Source organism: Trachemys scripta, chromosome 2 (assembly GCF_013100865.1).
Source record: "Trachemys scripta elegans isolate TJP31775 chromosome 2, CAS_Tse_1.0, whole genome shotgun sequence".
Taxonomy (NCBI): domain Eukaryota; kingdom Metazoa; phylum Chordata; order Testudines; family Emydidae; genus Trachemys; species Trachemys scripta.
Genome location: NC_048299.1, coordinates 182862417 through 182887135, shown reverse-complemented (window position 1 = coordinate 182887135; position 24719 = coordinate 182862417).

Sequence of the window (24719 nt, the reverse complement as noted above, 5' to 3'; positions counted from 1 at the left end):
TTTAATGGCTAGTGTACTGCCTAATTATAGGTTTTCTTGTGAGATAGCTTGCAAAATTACTGGTAACAGAAAGAGACGGAGAGTGTTGTAAGTACCCAGACCTCTATATTGTTCACCCATGAAAATTGGTCTTAAAAATCTCACAAAACCTGTTCTAGTGTTCAGGATCTAATTCTGTAATATCTTCTTTCTTTCTTTTAAAAATAATATATCTTAAAATATATATTTACTCCCGCAATTGGCAAGCATCTGCTGCCAGCAATTACAGACAATCACTAATCTTGAATAGCAGCACTGTGATGTACTGTCTCCTCCATAGAGGTGCTCCCTGCACATGAAAAACTCTTTTAGAATTAAAAAATCTGCTCCACTAATTGTGGAACAAATTTTCAACAGCTCTCTTTGAGAATCCAGCTCTAAGTATTCTCCCATCTATTAAACAGATGGCAGATAAGATTGTAAACATATTTGCTTCATATTGAATAGATAGTTTCTGGCATAATACTAATTAACAAATTAAATGACTGACTTTCTGCATAACATTAGAGTTAAAACCACTTTGTAAGTTTGTCTTTGGTAGTTATTTACTTTGACAATAGCATGCAGTGAAAAACTGTTAAATGTTTTCCTAGCAACATTATGCATTGAGTAGTTTTCTTTTTTAAAACTCCATATTTTATTATAATTCATTTGACTTTCATTACAGTCACTCATTACAAAATGTATGTGCATTTAATCCATTTCTGAGAGCTGCCTGTTTTTCCAATCCCCTTTCGTATCATTGTGATAATGTCTTTGGTCTATGAAAGTATATGTGGGATCCAGGCATTGCCTTTTCTTGTTTTCTCATAGTTTAGACAGACTGCTCAAGAAGGAGGAATGTTAACAAAATACTAACAATGGCAGGTAGGAAGCTGCAGGAGGTTTCAAAAGAACTTGCCTCATGACTTTCTGATTCATTTTGGGTGAAAGAGGGATCATCTCAGGCCAGGCAATGGTGTAAGAAGAATTCTCACCATGTTGACCTTCTCTATTAATTTATGACCAGATCTGCGCAAACAGTTTTGATCCCAAATTTTCTTTCCACCAGACCGTCACACAATGGAAGGGGAGGAATCATATTTTCCTGTATGTTTTTGGAAATATTTGTTGAAAGTAAAAGGAATTTTTCATTAGTTACAGCTGGTCTTCCGATGGTGAAAATGATGTCAAAATTCACAATGTGATTATAAAGACAAACGAAAGGGCTGTGGAAGTCACACAATGAGGGTAGATTTGTTAACCTTCCCCTCCTTCCTCCCTCCCTCCCCTGCCCCCGCAAGTGAAATCTTTTGGTGTCTGTTCCTTTTTTTAAAAAAACAAGAAGCACAAACCAATCTTTTCACACTTCTAACCACACTATAAAGTGTCTTCAAGAACAGCTGTAGCTGTGGAAACAAGACAAATCTGTATAATTTCCTTTAGAGGGGTAATAAAAGAAAGTATATGTTTAAGGTGATTCATTTGTATCTGTTACAGATAACCTGTGTTATTTAAGGGTTTGCATACACGCTGGAGGCAAAGATATATGATGAAAAATAAATAAATAAAAGGTCTGGTTGGGATTTGTGACAAAATATTTTCTGTCAGAAAATTCCAGTTTGTCAAGACCAAAAATGTTCATGGGAAAGGCTCAGTTTTGATGAATTCCTATTCGGAATTTTTTTGGGGGAAAAAAATCTTAATTGTTGAAAAGACCTATTTTTACAGTTTTTAATTGAAAAATGGACTTTTTTGTTTCAAATGACTTTTTGTTTAGAATTTTTAAGTTAATTTAAGGTTTTTAAAAAAGGAAAACAATTTTGAAATCTCAAAAATTCTCATAGGTGGGAAAATCATTTACCTCCCAGTGCTGCTTAGTAAATATTATTCCTTACAGTTATTCTGAATAACTTATAACACTTCATAAAATAATTCTGATTCCCCCTCTTTCCCTCCCTATAGGTCCCTGAAAAGCTAGTGGTTCAGATTTTCAAATGAATGAAGGAAATTTAGTCACACATCTTTCAGCTAAGTCCCATGCACTGCTTTGAAGAGTTTAACCCAGTGCATATTGTAAAGGGAAAAGCCAAAACTTTATTAAGACACTGCTAAGGTCCTGATCCTGCAAAGACTTATGCCTGTGCCTAACTACACACTATAAGTAGACCCAGTGACTTCATGGAATTTCTCCTACTGCGCATAGACTTGCATAAGTCTTTACAGGACTGGGACCAACATTGTAGGGGATTATCAATCAAATTAATATAAACTTATTGGAACATTGTAGAAAAAATGAACCTCAGATCCCTCTGGTTCATTGGAGCTTCTTTGCGCCCTTCCCTCTGTATGAAGTTCTCCTAAAGCCAGTTTAGCTGGTCACTGAAGTTTTCTCCTATTGTAAGAGAATCTTCACATGATCTAGAGTTGCCATATTGGTGAATATGACTGCCCTTCCTTCACGCTGGCTGCTAAACCAGTTTGTGGTCCATGGTCCATTACACTAAGTAGTACCTGACTGGTGTATTGGCCCCATAGGGATATTGTCAGCTAGGGTAAAATTCACCAGGGATTGAATCAGAGAAGTCCAAAAAAAGCCTTAAAATGATCATTGAACTTTGCCTTACCACCTCCTTGTACACATCTTGCTGAGCTGCACTAAATAGTCTTTACTGCAGTAGAGAATCTGGCTCCCAATATTTCAAAATCAATACAGTCAATGTTGAGTTTCTATTAATAAGCTTAATTTTGACCTCACGTTCCCGCCAAAAGGTAATATAGTGCAGTGTCTGAATCATAGCAGTAGGTTACCAAAAAGTGGTATATTCCACTCAGTAAGTATTTTGGAGGATGGATAAGATACTGTAGATTAGTCTGTTTGATTAATAGTAGAATGGTGGCTATATGATAGTCGTGTGAGTTAAAATCTGTGCTGTAATGAAAATGATCTTACATCTTAACTAAGTAGATCTTGCTACATCCTACCATTATCAGAGCTTTTAGCCTAGTTTTCTTGAAAAATAACTAGCAATCTGAGCGAAAGAGATGGATAAACCCAGTGGTAGTTTTGATTTGCCAAAACTTCATTAGGCATTTGGTTTTGTAAAACTAAAACTGGAAGTGGTGTGTGTGATGGGTTTGGTCACAGAGACCCCATGGGACTGTCACCTGACATGTTGAAATTACCCCTGAGCCCATTTTCCATTTCCAGCTTGGGAGTCCAGAACCCTGCTTTGTTGAGCCAGACACGCTAGTCTGCTACAACACAGACCCAGGTCTGGTCCATGCCCCCAAAGCTGCAGATTTTAACCAAAAACTGCTCAGCAGGTCACCTATCTCCAGCACCCAGACACTCTGTTCCCACTGGGATCCAAACCCCAAATAAATCCGTTTTACTCTGTATAAATCTTATATGGGGTAAATTCAAATTACCATCTCTCTATCAGTGTTATAGAGGACGATGCACATCTGTTTGCTTCCCCGGGTATTATTCACTTATTCTGGGTTAATTAATAAACAAAAGTGATTTTATTAAGTATAAAAAGTAGGATTTAAGTGGTTTCAAGTAATAACAGACATAACAAAGTAAGTCACCAAGCAAAATAAAGCAAAAACATGCAAGTCTAAGCCTAATACATTAAGAAACTGATTACAGGTAAAATCTCACCCTCAGAGATGTTCCAATAAGCTTCTTTCACAGACTAGACTCCTTCTTAGTCTGGGCCCAATCCTTTCCCCTGGTACAGTTCTTGTTAGTTCCAGCAGAAATCTTAGGTGGAAACTAGGGGTGTTCTCATGACTGGTAGACTCCTTTGTTCTATTCCCCCCTCCCCTTTTATAGCTTTTGCATAAAGTGGGAATCTTTTGTCTTTCTGGGTCCCCACCCCGCCTTCTAAATGGAAAAGTACCAGATTTAAGATGGATTCCAGTGTCCCATGACATGATCACATGTCCTGTGAGACTACAGCCTCCATTCTTTCTGGGCTGTCCCACACATATACAGGAAGGTTTGCAAGTAAACATATCCATTTACAACCAATTGTCCTAGTTAATGGGAGCCATCAAGATTCTTAACCACCATTAATGGCCCACACTTTGCATAGTTACAATAGGACTTCAGAGTTATACTTCATATTTCTAGCTTCAGATAAAAGAATGAAACATGCATACAAATAGGAGGAATATATTAAGTAGGTTATAAGCTTTGTAATGATACCTTACAAGAGACCTTTTGCATAAAGCATATTTCAGTTACATCATATTCACACTCATAAGCATATTTACATAAAACATATGGAATGCAACGTCACAATGGATCTGATTCTCCTGTTATCCAAATGCCTGAAATTTGCTGCTCTAGTTTGGGGCCATCTGTACCTTGGCCCATTCTAGATAATTGTTTAACTATTTAGATGAGATCAGTTTATAAGCAGAATTAAAACAGGTTTTTTGTGAGGCTGGTCTAAGGAGTAGACTAGAAACTGCCATCCTAAAAGTAGCACAGTGTTCTGCAAATATTTAACTTACCTCCTCATACAACTGAGGTGTATTTGTATAGACCTGGACGTCACTTTAGAAAACAAGAATAATGTTTGCTATGTATTTGAAGAAAATTGCAAGGGAAACTCATGGTGAATCAGTTTGACGATAACTGCTGTCACTCAATTAGCTACTCATTCATTACACTTCTCCCACTCTATCCTCTATTTAATTTGCAATGCATTTCATGTTATTACAGTTATGATTTTAAGTTAGGGAAGTTTTGAAATTCATAGTAAATTCACCATATGCATTTTGATAGTCTTTAATTACATGATCACATACTATTTTTTCAGCAGACTCTGCCTCACCTGGATAGAAGGTGTTCACTTAGTGAGCTGCTAGTTGATATTTTGTTTTCTCCTCATTGTTCAATATGTAGCTCTAAGCCTTGATTACTGCACAGTATTCAAATCCTCCTCTGAAGACAGAATTATTAATTTCCTCATGGGCTTTTTGATAGTGCTCATCACTATAGTATCTGAGTGCTTCACAAATGCTAATGAATTTATTTTCACAACACCCTTGTGAGGTGATAGAGTGGAATTATCCTTAGTCTACAATGGGGAGATTAGTTACTGAGAGATCAAGGTCAAAGTATCCACTAATTTTGGGTGCCCAATTTGAGACATCTCTGAATTGAATTTTTAGAGTACTTAGCATTATATAGCACTTTATATGTGCAAAACACAGTTCCCACTGACTTCAGTTTTGCTGTGTGTGCCGAGCACTTTTGCAGATCTGATCTCAGAGTCTCAAGTTGGCCACCCAAAAATGATGAACACACAATTAGTGGCCACCTCTGAAAAGTTTGGTTTCAGTGACTTGACTAGCATCACTTAGGAACATTGTGATAGAGACAAGGATAGAATCCAGTTGTCCAGGTAAACATTGAACTGCTTTAACCATGATTATCCTTTTGTCTTCCTGCAATTCCTTGCCTCAGTCGCTAAACAATATACAGCATGTGCAACAAATGAAGCAAAGGACGACAGTATGAAACATCTTTTTTTTTAAATGAAGTTGCAACAGAATGTCAAAATAGAGTGCCACAAATTTCTAGGTCAAGCATGCTTTGGAGCTTTATATATATATAATTACTGAAGATTTATACATTGCTTTGGAAACCTTACACACACACACACACTATGGTGTGTGTGTGTGTGTGTGTAAGGTTTCCAAAGCAATGTACAAAGCTTCAGTAATTAATCCTCTACGCATCTTGTCTCCAGAGAAATATTTTTATTGGGGTCACAAATAAAAAATGTAAATTATTTGTTCCTAAAACAAGTCACATCAAGAAACAGGCTAAATTAGTTATTAATGGGGTAGCCATCAAACAAATTGACAGCTTCTGCTACTTGGGTTCCAGCATAACAACTGCTATGAAGAAGACCTCAACAAGTCAATAGTTACTGCCAGCAGAATGTTCTCATATCTGAAGAAAAATAGTCTTAGATTGGAATCTTAGATCAGTGTCCATGACAATTAAAACCAGATTATATACAACACTCACTGTACCCACTTTACTTTACAGAATATGGGTACTGCAAAATATGGGTACTGACAAAGCATCTGGAAAAAAACCTGCAAACATTTGAAATGAGATGCCTATGCCATATTTTAGGCATGACAAGGCTAGATAGACTAAGAAATGACAACATCCATGGGAGACTGAAATTGCAGTGCATGAATACAGTAATTGAAAGGCACCAACTTCAGTGGTTTGGCTATGTTGCAAGAATGACCTCATACTGACTAACTAAAATTGCTCTGTGTGGAAGAGTGCATGGTGAGAGAGTCTGTGGACATCCAAAGAGACAATGGTATAACATGGTATATTAAACCATTCAGGCAACCCCCCATCAGGCTCAACTATCAGCTCAAAATGGACATGGATGGAATCTGCTCATAACCTCAGCCCCAGCCAACGTTGCATTGGCAAAAGAGATGATGGTGATGATGATTTGCCCCGTGTATGTTCAGTCAAGAAAAAGATTAGGTCACCATCCAAAATGCAAACCAAAACTTTTTTCAAGAGCTTAAAAGATTAGTTTAAAACAAAATATACATTTTTAGATTTCCCATACATCTGCACTCTTTGGTTCCAGACTGACTGCTGAGAAATCATTATGAGAGAATCTGCACCTGTAAGATTGCCAGCCCAGATCACCAAGTCCAATCATTTGGGTTGTGAGTCAGAGGGGAGCATAGAGAGTTTTGGGTGCTTTTTCTGAATGGAATCTCCCACACCTTTGCCCATTATGCTGAACTCTCTCAGTTCTAGAGTTGGTCTCTTTGGTCTCTACAGGTGGTGCAGTGTCTTCACTGACCTACAGTGTTGTGTCTGGCCCATACACAGGATACAAAACAGTGGAAAGACTCCTTTTACTCTTTCCAGTTCCTCCACTTGTGCACCTGTGATGAGGTGTACCTGGCTTTTGTGGCTCCCTAAAGGAGGCCCCATGGTCCCACTAGTGCCTGCCCCAAGGAAGTAGCAGAGAAGATGGGTCTTCAGGCCTGCCTAGAGTGGCCTCACAATAGCAGGCAATTAGAGCCCAGCAGACTCAGATAAAAGGAGCTGCAGCACCTTAGCACGTCAGTTCCTGCCTAGGACCAGAAGGGCAAAGAAAGGTGCTCCTCTACAGCCAAAGGAACTTTAGGGATAACCAGAATTTGGTTCTGGCTGAAATTGCTTAAGATGGGTTTGCAGTGAGAGAGAAGATGCAAGAACATAACTCTGAGGTGAGGGTGAAGCTAAAAGTGGCCAGGTAGGAAGAGGCCCAGGGAAGAAGCAGCAACTAACTGAAATTGAGCAATGCATAGCTGCTGTTCATAGGGTTCCTGGGTTGGAACCCGGAGTAGTTGGCACTTTGGCAGCCTTGGCCACAGGTAAAGTGGCATGAACCCCAAGAAGGGGACAGGCCTTATTTTGGACCCCCAAATAAAGGGTTCAATTTAAAAGGCCAAGATCTGAGGCTGAAGACCCTAGTGAGGGCCAATAAACTGTTAGTTACTGGACTCTTAAAGACCCCAGTAGGAGTTCATTTGGACTTTGTAACTCGAGTGGAGGCCTAAACTACAGAAGATCCACCAAGGTTAGCTGGAAGCCTACCGGTGATTCCAGGGGTGAGAAAAGGACTGCAGCATCAAATCCAGCTGATAGGAGATGCTCAAGAGATGGGTACTACCCATTATAGCGCCTGATGAGAATCAGCCATAATCTGATCCAGTGTAAATATCCAGAATAAGGGTTTATTACCTGATTTCACCTGATTGCACCTAGGCACCTAAATGCTAGAGCTGGTCAGAAAATGGTGTTTCCACCCCAGGATAATTTCTAACATTTCAAAACTTGATTGTGTTCCATATCAAACATTTCTAACTTTAGCATAGAACAGGAATTCTGAGAAATGTTGATTTGGAAACATCAAATTGTTATGTTTTGATAATGTTGAAACATTCTAATATTAAGTGTAAGATACATATAATATATTTAAATTATTATAATATAAAAGTCTGAAATTAATCAAAACAAAGCTGAAATGAAACATTTCAACATTATCAAAATGAGACAAGTATCTCTAAATGATTTGTTTTGGCACATTTCTGTCAAAAATTTTATCAAAACTGACACATTCCTGCAAAACACTTTTATTTTGATGTAATTGCGTTTTCTGATGGAAAATTGTTCCACTGAAATTTTTTTTACCAGCTCCACTAAATACCTTTGAAAATATGCCTTCAGAGCCCAAAGCAGTTAAGTGTAGGCTTAAGTCCATTCCTATTCAGCAAAGCAATTAAACATGTTCTTAAGTCCCATTGATGTTAAGCATGTTTTAATTATTCTTTCTGAATGGGGGCCTATGATGATTATTGATAAAAATGGAAAAGACCATACAAGCCTCCCTTTTTATTTAGAAACTGCATACAAAAATTATTTTTAGCTTCATACATCATAAAATCTATTTAAAACATTTAAAATATATTGGTATTGGGTCAACTGATACATTTGTTTACCATACAGTAGGGTAAGTCAATGATAATGGCCACAGAACTGAGAGTATAACTTAACCTATTAATTTTTATATGAAGTACTTCCTTTTCTCCTTGCTCAGTTCTATTTACACAGAACTGAATATCAGAATATGGAACAACTGGTGATATAGTACACTGACAACCTAAGGCTTCCCTAGAGGGGGGAAGTGCAGTCATTACTCTTATAGCAGTGGTCAATGTTTCAAGGTCAAGGACCTTCCAAGAACCTTCTCTCTTTTGTGTGTGTGGTCTGCATGTGTCTTTCTCTCTAGATCAAATGCGTCGTATAGCAGTCCCTTTCCTGAAATCATATACGAACATTTCTTATTACCATCACATTGTGGTTCAATGAGTTTTGATCAAAATTTCAGGAATGTTCAACTGTGTTTCATAAGTATAGACGGAGGATATGTAATTATATGAGTATCTGTGCATATTTGTGTCTGCATTCCATAGAGACAAAAGGAGATAATTTTTCATATATTGGTTGCACGTTTCATACAATGTATTGAACACAGTATTTAAAATGTATTCTAGGCAATTGGACAATTTTCCAATATGTCATATGACATAAGTCAGTATGTTAGCAATTTATTTTCATTTATATATTTAATGAATTACCATATAACATTACATTTTCAAAGGTGGTGCCTCAACCTAAGAAACCTAAATCAACAATTAAACATCTAAATAATATCCAGGTTTTGTATTTTCTTCCTGTCTTGTGTTAGGGTTGTGCGCCACCCTGAAGCAGCACAGAATGATGAAATGTACTGCTTCTAGGGTGATTCACAAAACCTGGATAACCTCCACAAGTTACATATTAATGTACACACAAGTGCACGCATATACACACCTTTTTTTGCACTGGGAGCAGGAAAGCCAAAGCTTGTTTTTGTGGGGCAGGATCAAACACACGATCTCCACTTGTCTTTGCATGTCCAGACTTCCATGCAGCCTTCTTTACAGCCCTGCATGTCTTTACAGTCCAAAGTAGCATCTATCCTGAGTCTCAAAGCTGCTGTGGCCTGCCTCTCCTATTGACTTTTATAGGAGAGGGGTTATTCAGCACTTTTCTCAAAAATTGGGTGCTTTTAGACAGGTGTCTATTTAGGTGGGTTTAGGGTTCATGATTTTAGAAGAAGTTTAAACATTTTGGACATATTCTTGTTTTGTCCCATGTATTTTGCAAAATGAAAAAAGAATACATTGATATGTTCAAAATAAACTCTTTCCCCAGATGGGAGGATAAGGCGGGAAATTAGTAGAACTGGTCAGAAATTTTCTGATGCAGTATTTATTTGCCAGAACATACCATTTAGTCAATATCAAAATGTTTGATTTTGATGAAATTTCATCAGCAAGGTTTTTCAAGTCCGAGATGGAATTTTGAGAGAGAGAGAGAGAGAGAGAAACACACACACACACTTTTTCTATAGCCTGGAAGTTACAACTTTGGCCTAGGATGTGGCAGACCAGGTGTACCTGCTCTGCCTGGTTTGGAGTGATCTTGGATGAAAAACTGCTCGGAATCAGGCAGAGCAGAATTTTGAACTTGCGTCTCCCACATCCCAGGTCAAATTCCTAATCACCAGGCTATAAAGAGTCAATGTTGCTCATGTTTTCATTTTTATTTTGTGAAATATTTTGAGAGAAGTTCTTGGTTTTCTTCCATTCCATTCCAGAACAAAAATAAATTTCCAAACTTGAAACTGTTACATGAAATAGACTTTATTTCCCAGACCTAAGGACAGATATTTTTAACACTAAGGTATTGAAGACCTCTATGCAGGACAAAACCCTTTAATAATGATCAGTCTAAGGAATTCTCATGAATTGCAGAAACATGAAACATGGTGGTGCTTTTAGCTGGTACTCTCATTATTACTGTTTTCTACCACATAAGACACACCATGGTGATACAGGCAGTGCATTTGGGTGTAACTCAAAAGAAGACTATAATTAAAATCCTCGAAATCTGTTTTATGCCTAACTCCTATTTTTTCACATCAAATATTTTAATATAAATGCACAGACCAGTGCTCTAATAATATCATAGAGGCACATTCCCCATGTTAAATAAAAGCAAAAAGTTGGGATAAACTGTCTTTTCCATATTAGCGGCAAATATATTGCCCACCTGTGCATAGTGTATTATTGCTAATATATTGCTTACCTGTGCATGCACTCCAGGAACCATTGGTAATATAAATGCAAGGAGTGTGGTGAGGTGACAATTCTGAATTGACTAATACATTAACTTTAAATTGTGCTAGTGCATACGTTAGGGGCTAGATTGTGCTCATTAGTCACTGGTCTGCACTTGGGCTGGTGCAAAACCATGGTGTTCCAGAGGAGTAGTTTCTTACACAATGCCTCCAAAGGCTACATTGACGTGTGGGGGAGTGCACCTGCCACAGAGGGGTGTAACTTGTTCTCCTTAAACAGCTAGGTAGCTTCTCTATCCTAGTCCCTGTGTGATGTCCACCATCCCAGAGGATGCTAGCAGGAAGTAGTCCCTTCCTTCAGGATAGTGCAGGGAAGGCAATTTTGCCTGTGAAGGTTTCTTGTGGTCCTCCCTGACCCTGCATCCATACGCAAGGACCAGGCACAAACCATGGACCTGATCCAGTTGGATATTTTCTGCCTTATTTAAACATGATAAAAGAAGAACTATTAGCATAGAGCAAGGGAACTGGGATTGTGAAATGATCAAGCAGTGGAAGTTTGCTCATTAAGGTTCATAACTTTCCTGAGAGTGCAACTTCAAAGATCATCTAGGTGCATTCTGCACAAGGAGGTGCAGCATAGAGCTTGGCAATTAATGTATTAGTGCTTGTAAAGCATAACAAGGGCTGTTCCCATTAAATTTTGTAGAACCAAGAAGTCGTGATAGTTCAGAGAAGTTCTATAGAAAACACAGCTTTTGAGAGCTTTTCCAAACTTAACCAAACTTGTCTAACATTTGAAGTCCTTTTTTCACCAGATTAAAAATAAAACAAACGATTATCCAGATTTCCATGGAAAGCCTCAATAAGAGAGGCTAATCCCTATCCCATTATGCAACAATCAGAACTCTAATGCTAAGGTGATAGACACCCAGAAAGAAGCTTGTATTTCTATTTATTTATTTATTTATTTTTGTAAATATAACACATCTGGAAGGTATCTGTATCTAAAAGAAGCAGGAGATGTTTAAATAATTATTTAGGAGCCCGTTTTATAGTCACAAACTAATTCAGCAAACATATTTTCTTGGTGTTTAGAAAGCTCATCTCAGTCAGCACTGATTTCATTTTCATTACACAGCATGTTCATTTACTTCAAAGGCTGGACCAAATCTTGAAGTCCTTACTTAGTTGTCAATGAGGCAGAACTCCCAGTTTTAGCCTCTAGGAGATTGACACTGATTTCTCAAGCAGAAAAAATTGAAAAAGAAAGGTAGTGCTTCCCCAGTGCAGACTCTTCTGGTACTTGCTAGTGTACAGAGCACTCCACACCTCAACCCACCTAGCTCTGTCTCCTTTGTGTTCAGGGATAACAGCCCTTCTCCCTTGCCCTTGGAGAATGCTGGATACAACACTGTAGCTACCTCTTATGGAAAGAGGATCGATATATTCCTCTCCTCCATACTGGAACAGCCATAATTTGTCCCATAATGATACTATATGTATTGTATGGGCCCATAGTAAAAATACAAATGTTACATGTAGGTATGTCATTTTATGTAATATTTACCTGCTGGCTGTTTCTTTGTATGTTCATTATTCTACCTATATTTGAATATAGATGTTTTATTTCAATTTAATAAAAGCTTTTTAACCGATTAACAAAACATGCTAGCACGGCTACTACGTACTGTTCAATGGGGCAGAGATTTCAGCTTGCTGGAATCACTTGGGCACACGAATAACTTTACTAATGTTAGTAGTCCCACTAAAGTGAGACAATTCATTCGAGTAAAGTTACTTGTGTATGTGTATTTGAAACTAAGGCTGTGGAGTGACATCTCATAATACGAAACAAGTAACTGATGATGGAATTGGTGGATGGGACATTGTGACAGGCTTGGTCACAGAGACCCCCCTTGGGGCTGTCACCTGATGTGCTGAAATTACCTCTGAGCCCATTTTCCACAGCCAGCTTGGGAGTCCAGAACCCTGCCTGGTTGAGACAGACACGCTAGTCTGCTACCACACAGACTCAGGTCTCGTCCATGCCCCCAAAGCTGAGGACTTTAACCAAAAACTGCTCAGCAAGTCACCTATCTCCAGCACCCAGACACCCAGTTCCCAATGGGACCCAAACCCCAAATAAATCCATTTTACTCTGTATAAAGCTTATACAGGGTAAACTCATAAATTGTCCACTCTCTATAACACTGATAGAGAGATATGCACAGCTGTTTGCTCCTTTAGGTATTAATCACTTACTCAGGGTTAATTAATAAACAAAAGTGATTTTATTAAGTATAAAACGTAGGATTTAAGTGGTTTCAAGTAATAGCAGACAGAACAAAATAAATTACCAAGCAAAACATGCAAGTCTAAGCCTAATACATTAAAAAACTGAATACAGGTAAATCTCACACTCAGAGATGTTCCAATAAGCTTCTTTCACAGACTAGACTTCTTTCTAGTCTGAGCCCAATCCTTTCCCCCTGGTACAGACCTTGTTATTTCCAGCAGGCATCTTAGGTGAAAAGCAGGGGATTTCACATGACTGGGACCCCTTTGTTCTGTTCCATCCCTTTTATAGCTTTGGCACATGGCAGGAATCCTTGGTTCCCACCCTTTCTTCTAAATGGAAAAGTATGAGGTTTAAGATGGATTCTAGTACCATGGGTCACATGTCCTGTGAGACCCCCTAAGCCTCCATTCTTTCCAGCCTGACTCACAGGAACACAAGAAGGCTTACAAATAAACAGAGCCATTTACAACCAATTGTCCTGGTCAGTGGGAGCCATCAAAATTCTAAACCACCATTAATGGCCCACACGTTGCATAATTACAATAGGACCTCAGAGTTAACTTCATATTTCTAGTTTTAGATACAAGAATGATACATACATACAAATAGGATGAACATACTCAGTAGATTATAAGCTTTGTAATGTTATCTTACAAGAGACCTTTTTCTTAAGCATATTCCAGTTATATTATATTCACATTTGAAGCATATTTTCATAAAGCATATGGAGTGCAACATCACAGACGTGATGTTATTGGTTTTTTTTTGTAAAGTTCTGTCTAGGCTCACTTGATGTAATGTAATTCTACCATAGCAGCCTGCTGCCACTATTTTGACACCAAACTACCAGTAGTGCTGCATAAGTTTCATTTTGCAACCTCAGATGGTATGAAACTCTCCTAGTCTCAGGTTCAAACAAAACAATTAATTTTGCAAAATTTGGTCTAAACTTTTTCCAGTATCCCAACGTCATTGACCCAAATAGATGCCTACAAATAGTGGTGAATTTCAGTAATATGTCTAGGTATTGATTATAGGCCAAAACATAAGCTTCTAGAAACAAAATGAAGAGTGTGACCAGCTGAGGACCCTCACTAGAACTGTATGAAAGGCACTAATTTTGATTCACATGAGGTTTTCCCCCCGATAAATCTAAAGCCACAAATTTGACAATTACAGGTCCACAGAGGGCTAGCCACCTCAGGTTTGCGTGGAGTTCCAGTTTCCTATGAACCCCAAACTTCAATCAGACTCCTCACAACAAATTCTAGGACTCTGGAGCAGCTGTTTTGCAATATCTTTTGAAATGCTCCCCATTCTCCCAGTGCACCCAGACACATCCCTTGGGTTATACAGCAGATGCTGTGTGGCTTCCACCCTGCAGCAAACAACATGTTGTGTTCCTCACTTTGTGTGACACAACTGTGGTTTATTTGCTCTATAAAAACCTAATTGGTAGCCAGATAGTTAAAAATCATTTACCAGTTATTGTGGAAAACTGTGGGTTTGTTGATAGTGAAGTAGCAACTATTACTGCAAGTGCTACTTTTTTTTTTTGTACAGCACCTTTGTAGAACAGGGAAAAGTGTGTTTAGAGGTCAGAACATTGCTCTGGAAGCCAGGACTCACATTTTCTATTCCCAAAGCTATTGCTCACTCACTATGTGATCTTGGCTACTGAATTAGTTAACCTTCAGAGGTGCTTGACTTTACCATCTGTAAAATAAAAAACAGCGCCTACTTCATAGAAACACAGACATTGGTGAAGTGCAATATTTGTAAATGAAAGGTGTTCGGCAAGTGCAAAATATTTGTATCCAGAAAGATCCCAGAGTGCTTACAGATTATGTACTATGGCCTGTATATGTTTGAGCATATCTAACGACATATGTACTTTGGGGGGGGGGGGTGTGAGAGAGAGAGAGAGAATACACACACAATGAGAGGGAGAGGAAGCTGCATGATATATGGTGTGGTATGAAGGTTTTCTCAATGAGTGTTGAATGACCACATTACTTGTGGGTACGTCTATAGAACTTGGAGAGTGCTTCCCAGCACCAGAATACAGATAGGTGCTAACTCTATTCAAGCTAGTATGCTACAAATAACAGTGTGGCCATTTTTCAGAGTAGCAGCCGTGTTAGTCTGTATCCGCAAAAAGAACAGGAGTACTTGTGGCACCTTAGAGACTAACAAATTTATTAGAGCATAAGCTTTCGTGGACTGTAGAAGTGGGCTGTAGTCCACGAAAGCTTATGCTCTAATAAATTTGTTAGTCTCTAAGGTGCCACAAGTACTCCTGTTCTTTTAGTGTGGCCATTGTGAGTCAGTCAAGCCAGCCGAGTATATACCTAGGAAAGCCAGGTGCCTTACTTACCATGGGTGAAATCTTGGCCCCATTGAAATCAATGTGAGTTTTGAAATTGACCTCAACGAGGCCAGGATTTTACCCCATGAGTCTGCAAGATTTGAAGAGAGAAGAAAAATGTCATGTATACATACGCTCACATCACATATGCAGTGGTGATCTCTATGTAGTAAATTACAGAGCCCAGTGATAAATTACAGACCAACCCTAAATGAAATAGATGGTATTAGTCGTTCTGATATTTCAGCGAGTGTGTTGGAAGGACTGTGGAATGGTATCCCCATATTTTTAAATGTTTCCATTTGAATCTCATGTACAATAAGATAAAGCAGTATACCAGCCCTTCCTTTAGACAATAAATTTCTCATAATATTAAAGCAAATATTTCATGAACTGTGTCCATTCAGAGCTAGCTGGGCATGTATGAAATCACTAATTGTTGCTTGCAAATTTTAATATACAAAAAACAGGTTAGATACAACACCTTCAACTTTCACTGACTTCAGTGGAATTAAGGGTGGTCCAAAGAGATTTTAGTGAGCATAGGGAGAATTTGTCCCTATGCTCACTAAAATCGTTCATTGTATATACACACACACATATTAACTTGTGAAAATCACTTTTTGTTCTTTTGAGGAAAACACAGGGTAAATCAACAAAATATTTCACTTCTGGAAACAAATGAATTTGGGAGAAATATGATTCTTGCTCATTTCCATGACATTGCTAATTACTTTTTTGTGCAGCTCACAAAACTGATTATAGATATGTCAGATTGACATGGACACAGTGGCAAAATGAGGACAAACATATGCAGGAATTAAGTGGCAGAATGGAAATTTTATTAATTTTTAACACAAGGGAGGGGCACTACTCACCCATCACCCATACTCTCCTACAGCAGGCATTTAAATGGTTCCAGTGCATGGGTTACACGAATCCTTACCATATTACCCATAACTGGCATCGGGGTTACAGGGCTTCTTACCATATAATTCATAATGCGGGGTAGGCTCTTCTCAGCCTACCCCACCAGGACTCAGCTTTTTCTGAGAACTAGCACTCTCCCCCAACCACAAGGGGGACAGATGGTGCAGCAAGGTGGGTACCTCGCCCTGTAAGGGCCACTGGGTCTGACCTCGGCCACAATGTCTCACCCTATCACGTGAGCCCAAGGCCCATCACCAAAATCCCAGGTCTTGTACCTCTGGGAACTGTGCATTTTATTCTCATCACCACACTGGAAACCAGCCCTGAGTCACGATAAGTAAGCCACACCCCCCAGTACCACATATGTTCCTACTTAACCCACCGTGGCTTACAGCTACTGCAAGGAAGGCAAATAACTCTCTGATCCTCCACCGATTTGGCTTATGGGAGAGAAAAAATCCTAGACTCACAGCATCTGTCAAGCCGGGTTCCCATTCCTAGTTTGGGTGGGTAGGGAGAGCTGCTGTAACAGAGCAAAAAGAGGCTCCGCATGCCCCTCCACTGGACAAAATCCTGGGAGCTGGGGCATGCTGGCCATTCAGCACCTCTCTCCTCCAGCTGGCCAATGGGTGCCAGAAACTCTCGTGGTAGGAGTTACCTATTGTCTCTTGACAAGTGCATCCCTCCCTTGCTCCTGGGACTGTCTCCCTTTCACTGCCAGCCCCATCAATTTCCCCCACCCATTGATGTGGGTGGGTGGCATTTCTCCTCTGTGATGCAGCAGTGGACTTAAAATCAGTGGTTTTCTGTAACTTCCCTGCTTAGAATTCAACAGTCAGGGAGAGGATCTGAATGTAAAACTTGGCTCTGAAAAACCACTGTCAACTTCCTGCCCTCCGATAAATGATCCAGAGCTACTCCACATCAGGATGGAAATGTGTTAGGCACTAAAAACCACTGCTTGCATGACATCATTCCATAACAGATTACACTGTAATGTTAGGAATGTAATCATTAGCATTTAAACATGCATAAAATTTAATTAACCTACTTACCAGTTTGCTTAGAACTTTTGAAGGGCTACCTAGAGTCCTCTCTAAGCATTTTATTGCAGAGTTTTGGAAAGCTCACAAAAGAGAGAAGTTCACTGGGATTTTTCTCCCTAAAGCTGATGAGCCATGACAGATGAGCAGATGACCCGAGTTAATTATTATTGAATTCGTTATTACTGCTTTGTTGTCACCCAGCTCAGCCAGGGTAAAATGATGACAGTAGGTATCTCATTAAAACAGCTGTTTCAATTATGTAGCGGCAAATATTTAAAAAGCGGGCCTTCCAAGTTTAAAGCTGTTAGCAAAGTTTGTTTGTGCTGGTGGTGCCAAGATTCTCTGACCGAAAAAGGAGGGGGAGAAATACAGTGTCAGTCTTAATTGTTTGGGTTTCGGGGGGGAGAGGTGCTAAACAGCGTAACATAAAAGGTTGAATATGAGCTTTATGCAAATTTCCAGAGTTTGTGTGTGAATTAGTTTTTCTCATCTTTGCTGAATTCAGTTGTGTTTACTGTCCATCAGTTACATTTAGACAGTGCAACAAAAGAGCAGTGTTTGTGTTGATTTCTTTCCAGCTGGAGGAAATTATATGAGTACAAGGTTTTAGGGTGTGTGTTTTGATAACTGTTTATCATTTACAAGTTGAGGTTCACATTTATTCATTCTGAGCATTAAAAGTTTTACTTCTCCTTCCTGCACAAATACAGCTTCTTCCTCTCAGATGCTGAGCTCCTGGTACAAAGTCTTCTGATAATTATGTTCATCTCCGATTAAAACACAAGTTTATTAGATCGACTGCTTAAATCATAGGGTCTGCACAGTCCATGAAGATCTGCAGAGTCCAGGCCACTATCTTGGAATCAGCACAATAATATCCCTATGTGTTTCTAATCCATATCTTTATTTGCATTTTGGTTGTATTTCTCTTGGATGAATGTGTCTACACCAAAGAGTATTGTATATTTGCTGGTCTTAATGAATGACACAAAACTGCTTGACGTCAAGTTGCAAGATTTTAAGAACTAGAACCTCCAGGTTATGGACTGAATTCTGACCTAGGGTGCATGGGCTGGCAATTACATCAGAAAAATAAGCATCAAAATGGGCAGTATTAAAGTCATTATTAAAGCTGGTCCCCTGACACCAGCTCTGAAACTGGCCTTCAGTTTCCAAGGTGGTGGATTATGACTAGGACAATTATTGTAGCTACAGAAATCTGTTACCCACAGATCAGTGGCCTCTGCCATCAATGATCATATGGCTGCTGGGAGTTGGTGAGAGAGGGAAGGGATGTATGTTACACAGTTGCAGCATGCTGTGCAGCCTTCATGGATTTAGGAATAGTGAGCAATTGTGTCTTACATTCTGCTGCCTACTGAACTGTTTGATGCTAGTTATGAGGGTGCTTTATGTACTTATTTATTTATTATATTTATTATTATGTATTTATATAGTTCAGTATAGGGGTGGGGACACCTGATGCAGCACCCTATGAGACAAGAGAAATGTTCTATTACTCTGTAGCAATTTCACAAGCTGAAAAAACCCACTGCTTATCTAAGAGGTTTCCAGTTGCTTTCCCCCGGAAATACGGACTTTGACACACTTGCCACTGCAAGTGCAACCTTTGGTCACTGGCGGGCATTCTCCTATGAGGCTCAACTACTTCCCTCTGTTTTCCCTCCCAGATTTTCCCATATCTTAGTGTGTTTGCATTGGGAATTTCTATTCCTATCCCTTCTGTGGTGATGTATATCCTATGCATTCATATCCCATTCAATGGGGTATCACAAGTTGTACAGCATCCCAGAATCTGGCTCTGCGTGTTCTGAATTCATGCCCTCAGGAGTCACTCCCAATTGTAACAGTTTTGCTAAACTCCAAACCAGTTCTATTTTTTCCCATTGCTTCTTCCCAGAAACATCCCTAAATGGCAGGGTTTGTTTTTTTCTCTCTTTACTGTCCTACTTTGTAGTATAACAACACAGACCTTGTCATGTTGAAGGAAAGGTGGTGGTGTGTGGGGATAGCAGGGAAGCTGAGTTCAGAGAAAATGTGGAAAAAACAAAGGAGGATGGTTGTGATTCTGACATTGGCTCCACCTTCCCTTAAGGCAGTTTCAGTCAATGAACCATGCTTGACTGAGAGGTAGAACAAACCCAAATCCCACAACAGTCTCAGGAGGTGTCTCGGTGAAAAAGCCAAAAAAGATACCATGGATGTGGGCTTCTCTATGATGGTTTAGATGACCCCACAGAAAATGAAGTTAGCTGGGGTCTGGCTTGACATCGTGCGGCTTTACCTGCAGAGGAGACACATTGCTGTGTGCAGGAATTACCAGCACAGAAATCAGAGGCTTTGGGTGTAGAGTGTTCCTAGAGAGCAGGGGTGAAATGTCATTGTCTCCTTCTATTGTATACGTCAGGAGTGGAAGGGAAGCACTATCCTCTCTGTTGAATGTCTCAGAGCAAGAGGATAGTGCAATCTGAGTCATCTTTCAGCCACAGTGTGAGATAAAGCAGCTGTGCAGCACTAGCACCTGGTGAAGCTTTTGGGGTCCTGCTGCTAGGAAACTGGTGGCAGACAGGCTGCTCATTCCCCCAAAAGATCCTTTGTGGGTTTGGGGGTTAAATGCTGTCCTTTTATTTTAAGTTAATGGGAGTTTTGCCACTGACCGCAATTGGAACAGAAGCTGGGCCAACTAGGCCAAAGCACACCAGAGAACAGCAAAATATAATGGGCAGGTTAGAGCCCAATGACAGTCAGGTAGTCCTAGGGGATGGAAGGAGCTTTTGAATTCATGTGGAAACTCAATGGTTTTATGTAATTTATCTCAGAAAGAAGGCAGAACTCAATGGTTCTGTGTGTTCTGAGTTCTTTAGGTTCATATCTCATGCAGAACTCCAAGGCAGAATCAGAGGGTGTGATACCACAGGGTTTTGTAATGATCTAACATTTACCCCTGAGAGTTTGTATAGTATGTCACAGAGTGTTCCTGCTACCTCCCCAAGCTCTCCTAGTTGTGAATCAGAGCTCTTCTGATCATACAGGCATGATATCATCCTGTGAAATGTGTTGCTGCAGGTGACTTTTACTGATTAATATCCAACCCCACTCTCTGCTATGGCCATCTAGAATGTTATGGAGTTTTTTAATCAAAAAGCAGCTTCTCTTGTGATAATTATTCACTTCTGAGGAAAGAAAGCTACCCTGCATTGGTAATGGGAAATCTACTTTTATTTCTTACCTTTACACAAAATGGATGAAAAGCTTAAAAAAAAAATCATGGTATATGCTTTCAAGTTTGAATACATTGTGAATAGTTTTGTATAGCATATGTGGACTTTGATCTTAATTGCACAATTAACTGTTGTGAGTTTCCTTAAGACATATTTTGTGATCCTTACTCATAAAAGATTTCCTGTGATCTGAAGATTTTCTCTAATCTAGAGGTGACAAACCTGTTAGATTATCTAATCCATCTCCCTGTCCAGCATGACTGTGCTTTATTGCACATAGCTGGGGGTGTGGGGTATCCTTTTTGTCCTTGTCCTGTTTATAAACCAGTTTGAACAATTTTGTTATTTTTGTTCTGATTCAGCATTATGGAGTTATTAAGGAGTTAATGGTTATCTATGAGGAGATTTTTCAAAAGTGCTTAAATGATTTAAGAGTCTAAATTCCATTCCCAAAAGTTTGTTAGACCTTAGTGTCTCTGAAGTGCTGTTTCCAGGGGTCTTGTTTTGGTTCAGTTTACATATTCAGAAATTTAAGTGTTTATCTGAACGGAGGTCAACTTCTTGAGTTTAAAAATCAGGTGGGATACTTCATGAGAAGATTTCTTGTGGGATTTCTGGGATTTCTATCTCCTAGTCAGCTCAGCAATTCTGTGAGAGAAGCCTTTAGTTTTGTCTATGCTATAGTCTTACCTGAAAGGAGAGACACATGACAAAGACTTCGTCTTTGCTAGCACTTTTTCCTCCCACCATTGCACTAACCTCATGCATCATTCCCACATGGTGATACCAGTGCTCAGAGAATGCTAGTGTAGAATGGCAGCTGGCATTTTAATTTCACTGGGTTATCTAGCTCTGCTCCGAATATGTCTAGATGACATACCAGTTAAAATGCCATCAGCTGCCTTTCTAGTCGTGCACTTCCATTGTTGCTACTTACATATATCAGTTTGACCTGTAGGGAAGAAATTTCACTTTCTGCATGTAGACTGTGCCAAGAGGCAGCACAAGGCCTATGCACCACTAAAGACTCACTGAAACTTTGTTTTGAGGATTTAAGTGAAATTTAAGTGGTGCAAAGATTTTTCTTCTGTCCTTCTGCATAAGGGTGAATTTCACCCATACAGCTTATTGTTTAAGTTGGTTTAGTTAAAAATAAAGTTATTTGCTTGCCATGTACGTGTTAAATTAGAGATTCTCTGCACCATGCTTGTTTGTGGAATATTAGCCTTGTTAAACAAATACTTGGTAAATGAAGCACTCAGGAAGAATAGAATTAATCCATGCTAAAAGTAAAGCAATATTTACATATATTTATTTTTAAAACCTGACATGTCTGTCCTACCCCAAATCCTCTCCCAGATTGATTGACCTGGATGCATATCTGAGTACCAGTCACATCCTTGCATGAATATAAATACTAATATGTTGAGATGTTATTGTATTCATGGGCTTAAGTGACCGATTTAATTCAGTGGCACTACACTGACATAAAGTTGAGGTAACACAGCGATGGATCAGGCCCAGAGGCTCATTAAAAGGATGCATTTGCCTTTTGGTGGGAATGACGCACTCACCAAGGCTTTTGTGTGTTTCTCAGATTTGTAGTATTATATTACTTTGATATGCGTTTTAGAGAGGATTTAGGATAAAGTTTTAAATGCTCAGTGTCTGTGGCTGGTGGTGAACATGGGATTCTTGCAGTCAAGTACTTTGTCTCATAATCCAGGATAATACCCATAGGGCAGTGGTTCCCAAACTTGTTCTGCTGCTTGTGCAGGGAAAGCCCCTGGCGGGCCGGGGCGGTTTGTTTCCTTGCCGCATCCGCAGGTTCGGCCGATTGCGGCTCCCACTGGCTGCAGTTCGCTGATCCAGGCCAATGGGAGCAGCTGGAAGCAGCGGCCAGGACGTCCCTCGGTCTGCGCCACTTCCTGCAGCTCCCATTGGCCTGGAACAATGAACTGCGGCCACTGGGAGCTGCGATCGGCCAAACCTGCGGACGCGGCAGGTAAACAAACCGGCGGAACAACTGCCATAGGGGAATTTAGTGCAATGGGAGGTGTGAATTATGTGGGAAATGTTACAGCAGGATTGGAAAGTTATATTTGGTCCCTGGGGTTTACTCTACATGCCACAGGACTAATTTATATTTTATTAAACATTTTTCTTTGAAGATACAAGTAATTTACTAAAAAACGACATAGAAATTAAGGATCAGATTATTTTCTCAGACTGAGCTGAACTCAGTGCCAGGACCAAGGGTAAGGAGCCAGTCTTTAAGCTCCCATTTCTTAAAGTAACAGCACTTGTTTAACACTACTTAAAATTGCTTGTCCCAGGCTGCAAAGTCGAGTCTCATTGGATCTGGGTTCAGCCCCAAACAGCAATAAGGACCAGCCATACATTTGGGAAATCAAGTTGAATATTCCCAGTTTCTGGGGCTGTTCTGATACATGTTTTGGGACCTTTTCTAAATGTATATTGCAGTGAAAACAGTATTGTAGTATTGCCACTTGGCAGTAGTAAGCACCATAGTTAAGAAAGAGCAGAACAATCTACTCTAAAATCCTATTTTCATTCACTCAAAATTTCCCCAGAAATATAAAGTACTGTATCTCAAAGTAAAAAGATATTGCAAATGATGGACATTGAATATGCTTGGAAGGCATTAAACCAACAGCACAGTCAAATATCTAGCAACAGTGACTACTACAATATAGAAAGCATTAAAATTGCTTTTCTGTCCGTTGTTTCAATAGCATCTCTCTGATGTGTTTCCTTATATTTTCTTCTGTCTTCCCATTTCTCGTTTATTGTTTGTGTCTTTTATGGACTGGATATGCCCTGTAATTGTGCCCATATTGCAATACAGCAAGACTCCCTTTCACCAGAGTTCAGATAGTGTTAACCTTTGTTTCAGTATCATGCACTATAGCTTCAGTATTCAGAATCCCAGGTCCCTCCCTTTTTTCGGCCTCCTCTCCCTGTCTCCCTCCCCATATATTCCATCCTCCCAAGAAAGCAACCATTCCAGAAGTCTCTCCTGAGTCATTACCATTTCTAGTAAGAATGGTACTTTGTAAAACCGTAGGCAAGCACAAATGTTGAGGAAAGGATATAATACATGCAGATTTGTCATGAGTTTTGTAATTACCTTTGTATTCTTCAAGGAATCCCAGTAGCATAAGGAAGGAAGAAGGTAGTATTGGTTTGGACCCAGATGACTTTAAAACTATGGTTCATTGCATTGAGGGATCCTATTAATAATTAAACTATCTGTCACTTACCAACAACATACATTCCAAATTAAATTTAAGCAAAAGGAAAAAAAGATCATTTGGGACTGTATTAGCGGGCTTCAGAGAGAAATAAATAATAATCAAACATCTGTGTTCTAAATAGTACGTGCTTTATCAGACAAACAACTGTTACCGTCTCATTGTATAAAATTGCTTAGGGAAAACACCATAGATGGAAAGCAAAGTTTCAGTTAGAAAAGGGGAGGAAAATGTTAATTAACAAGTCAGCAAGTGATTGAAAGTTGCTGTATTGCCCTTTTTCCCCTTAGTATCTCTGCTAGATTTTTTTTAAAAAAGCATGTTTACTTTAGTACTCCGTTCAGTGGACAATCAGAAGCTAAAAGACGACACAACTGCCTATATTCACATTGTACAGATCCACTTTATTTTCAGTACCGAAAACATTCAGATAATCTAAGTATCAAAATATGATGTCACCCCTTCAATTGCTGAGTTTTCAGGCATCTGCCCCCTGTAAAGGTGATAGACTTTATTTGTGCAAGGGAATAGACAAAGGATTCCGAATTAAAATGGGTGACGAGGGAGAAGTTACTATTGCCTACACACTGCCAAGGCACGCTGAGGAGGGCCTGACATTAACACATCACTAATATATGCCTGTGGGGGGGTGGAATGTCCCAATTAAGCTGCAATAAATAACAATGCTGTAAACTAAGTAGTCCAGTGTAATATTTCATAACACACAGGGTATTTTTGTCTGTCCTACTTCAGTTTCATTCATCCTTCAGCCCTTTGGAAGCCTTTGGAGTGC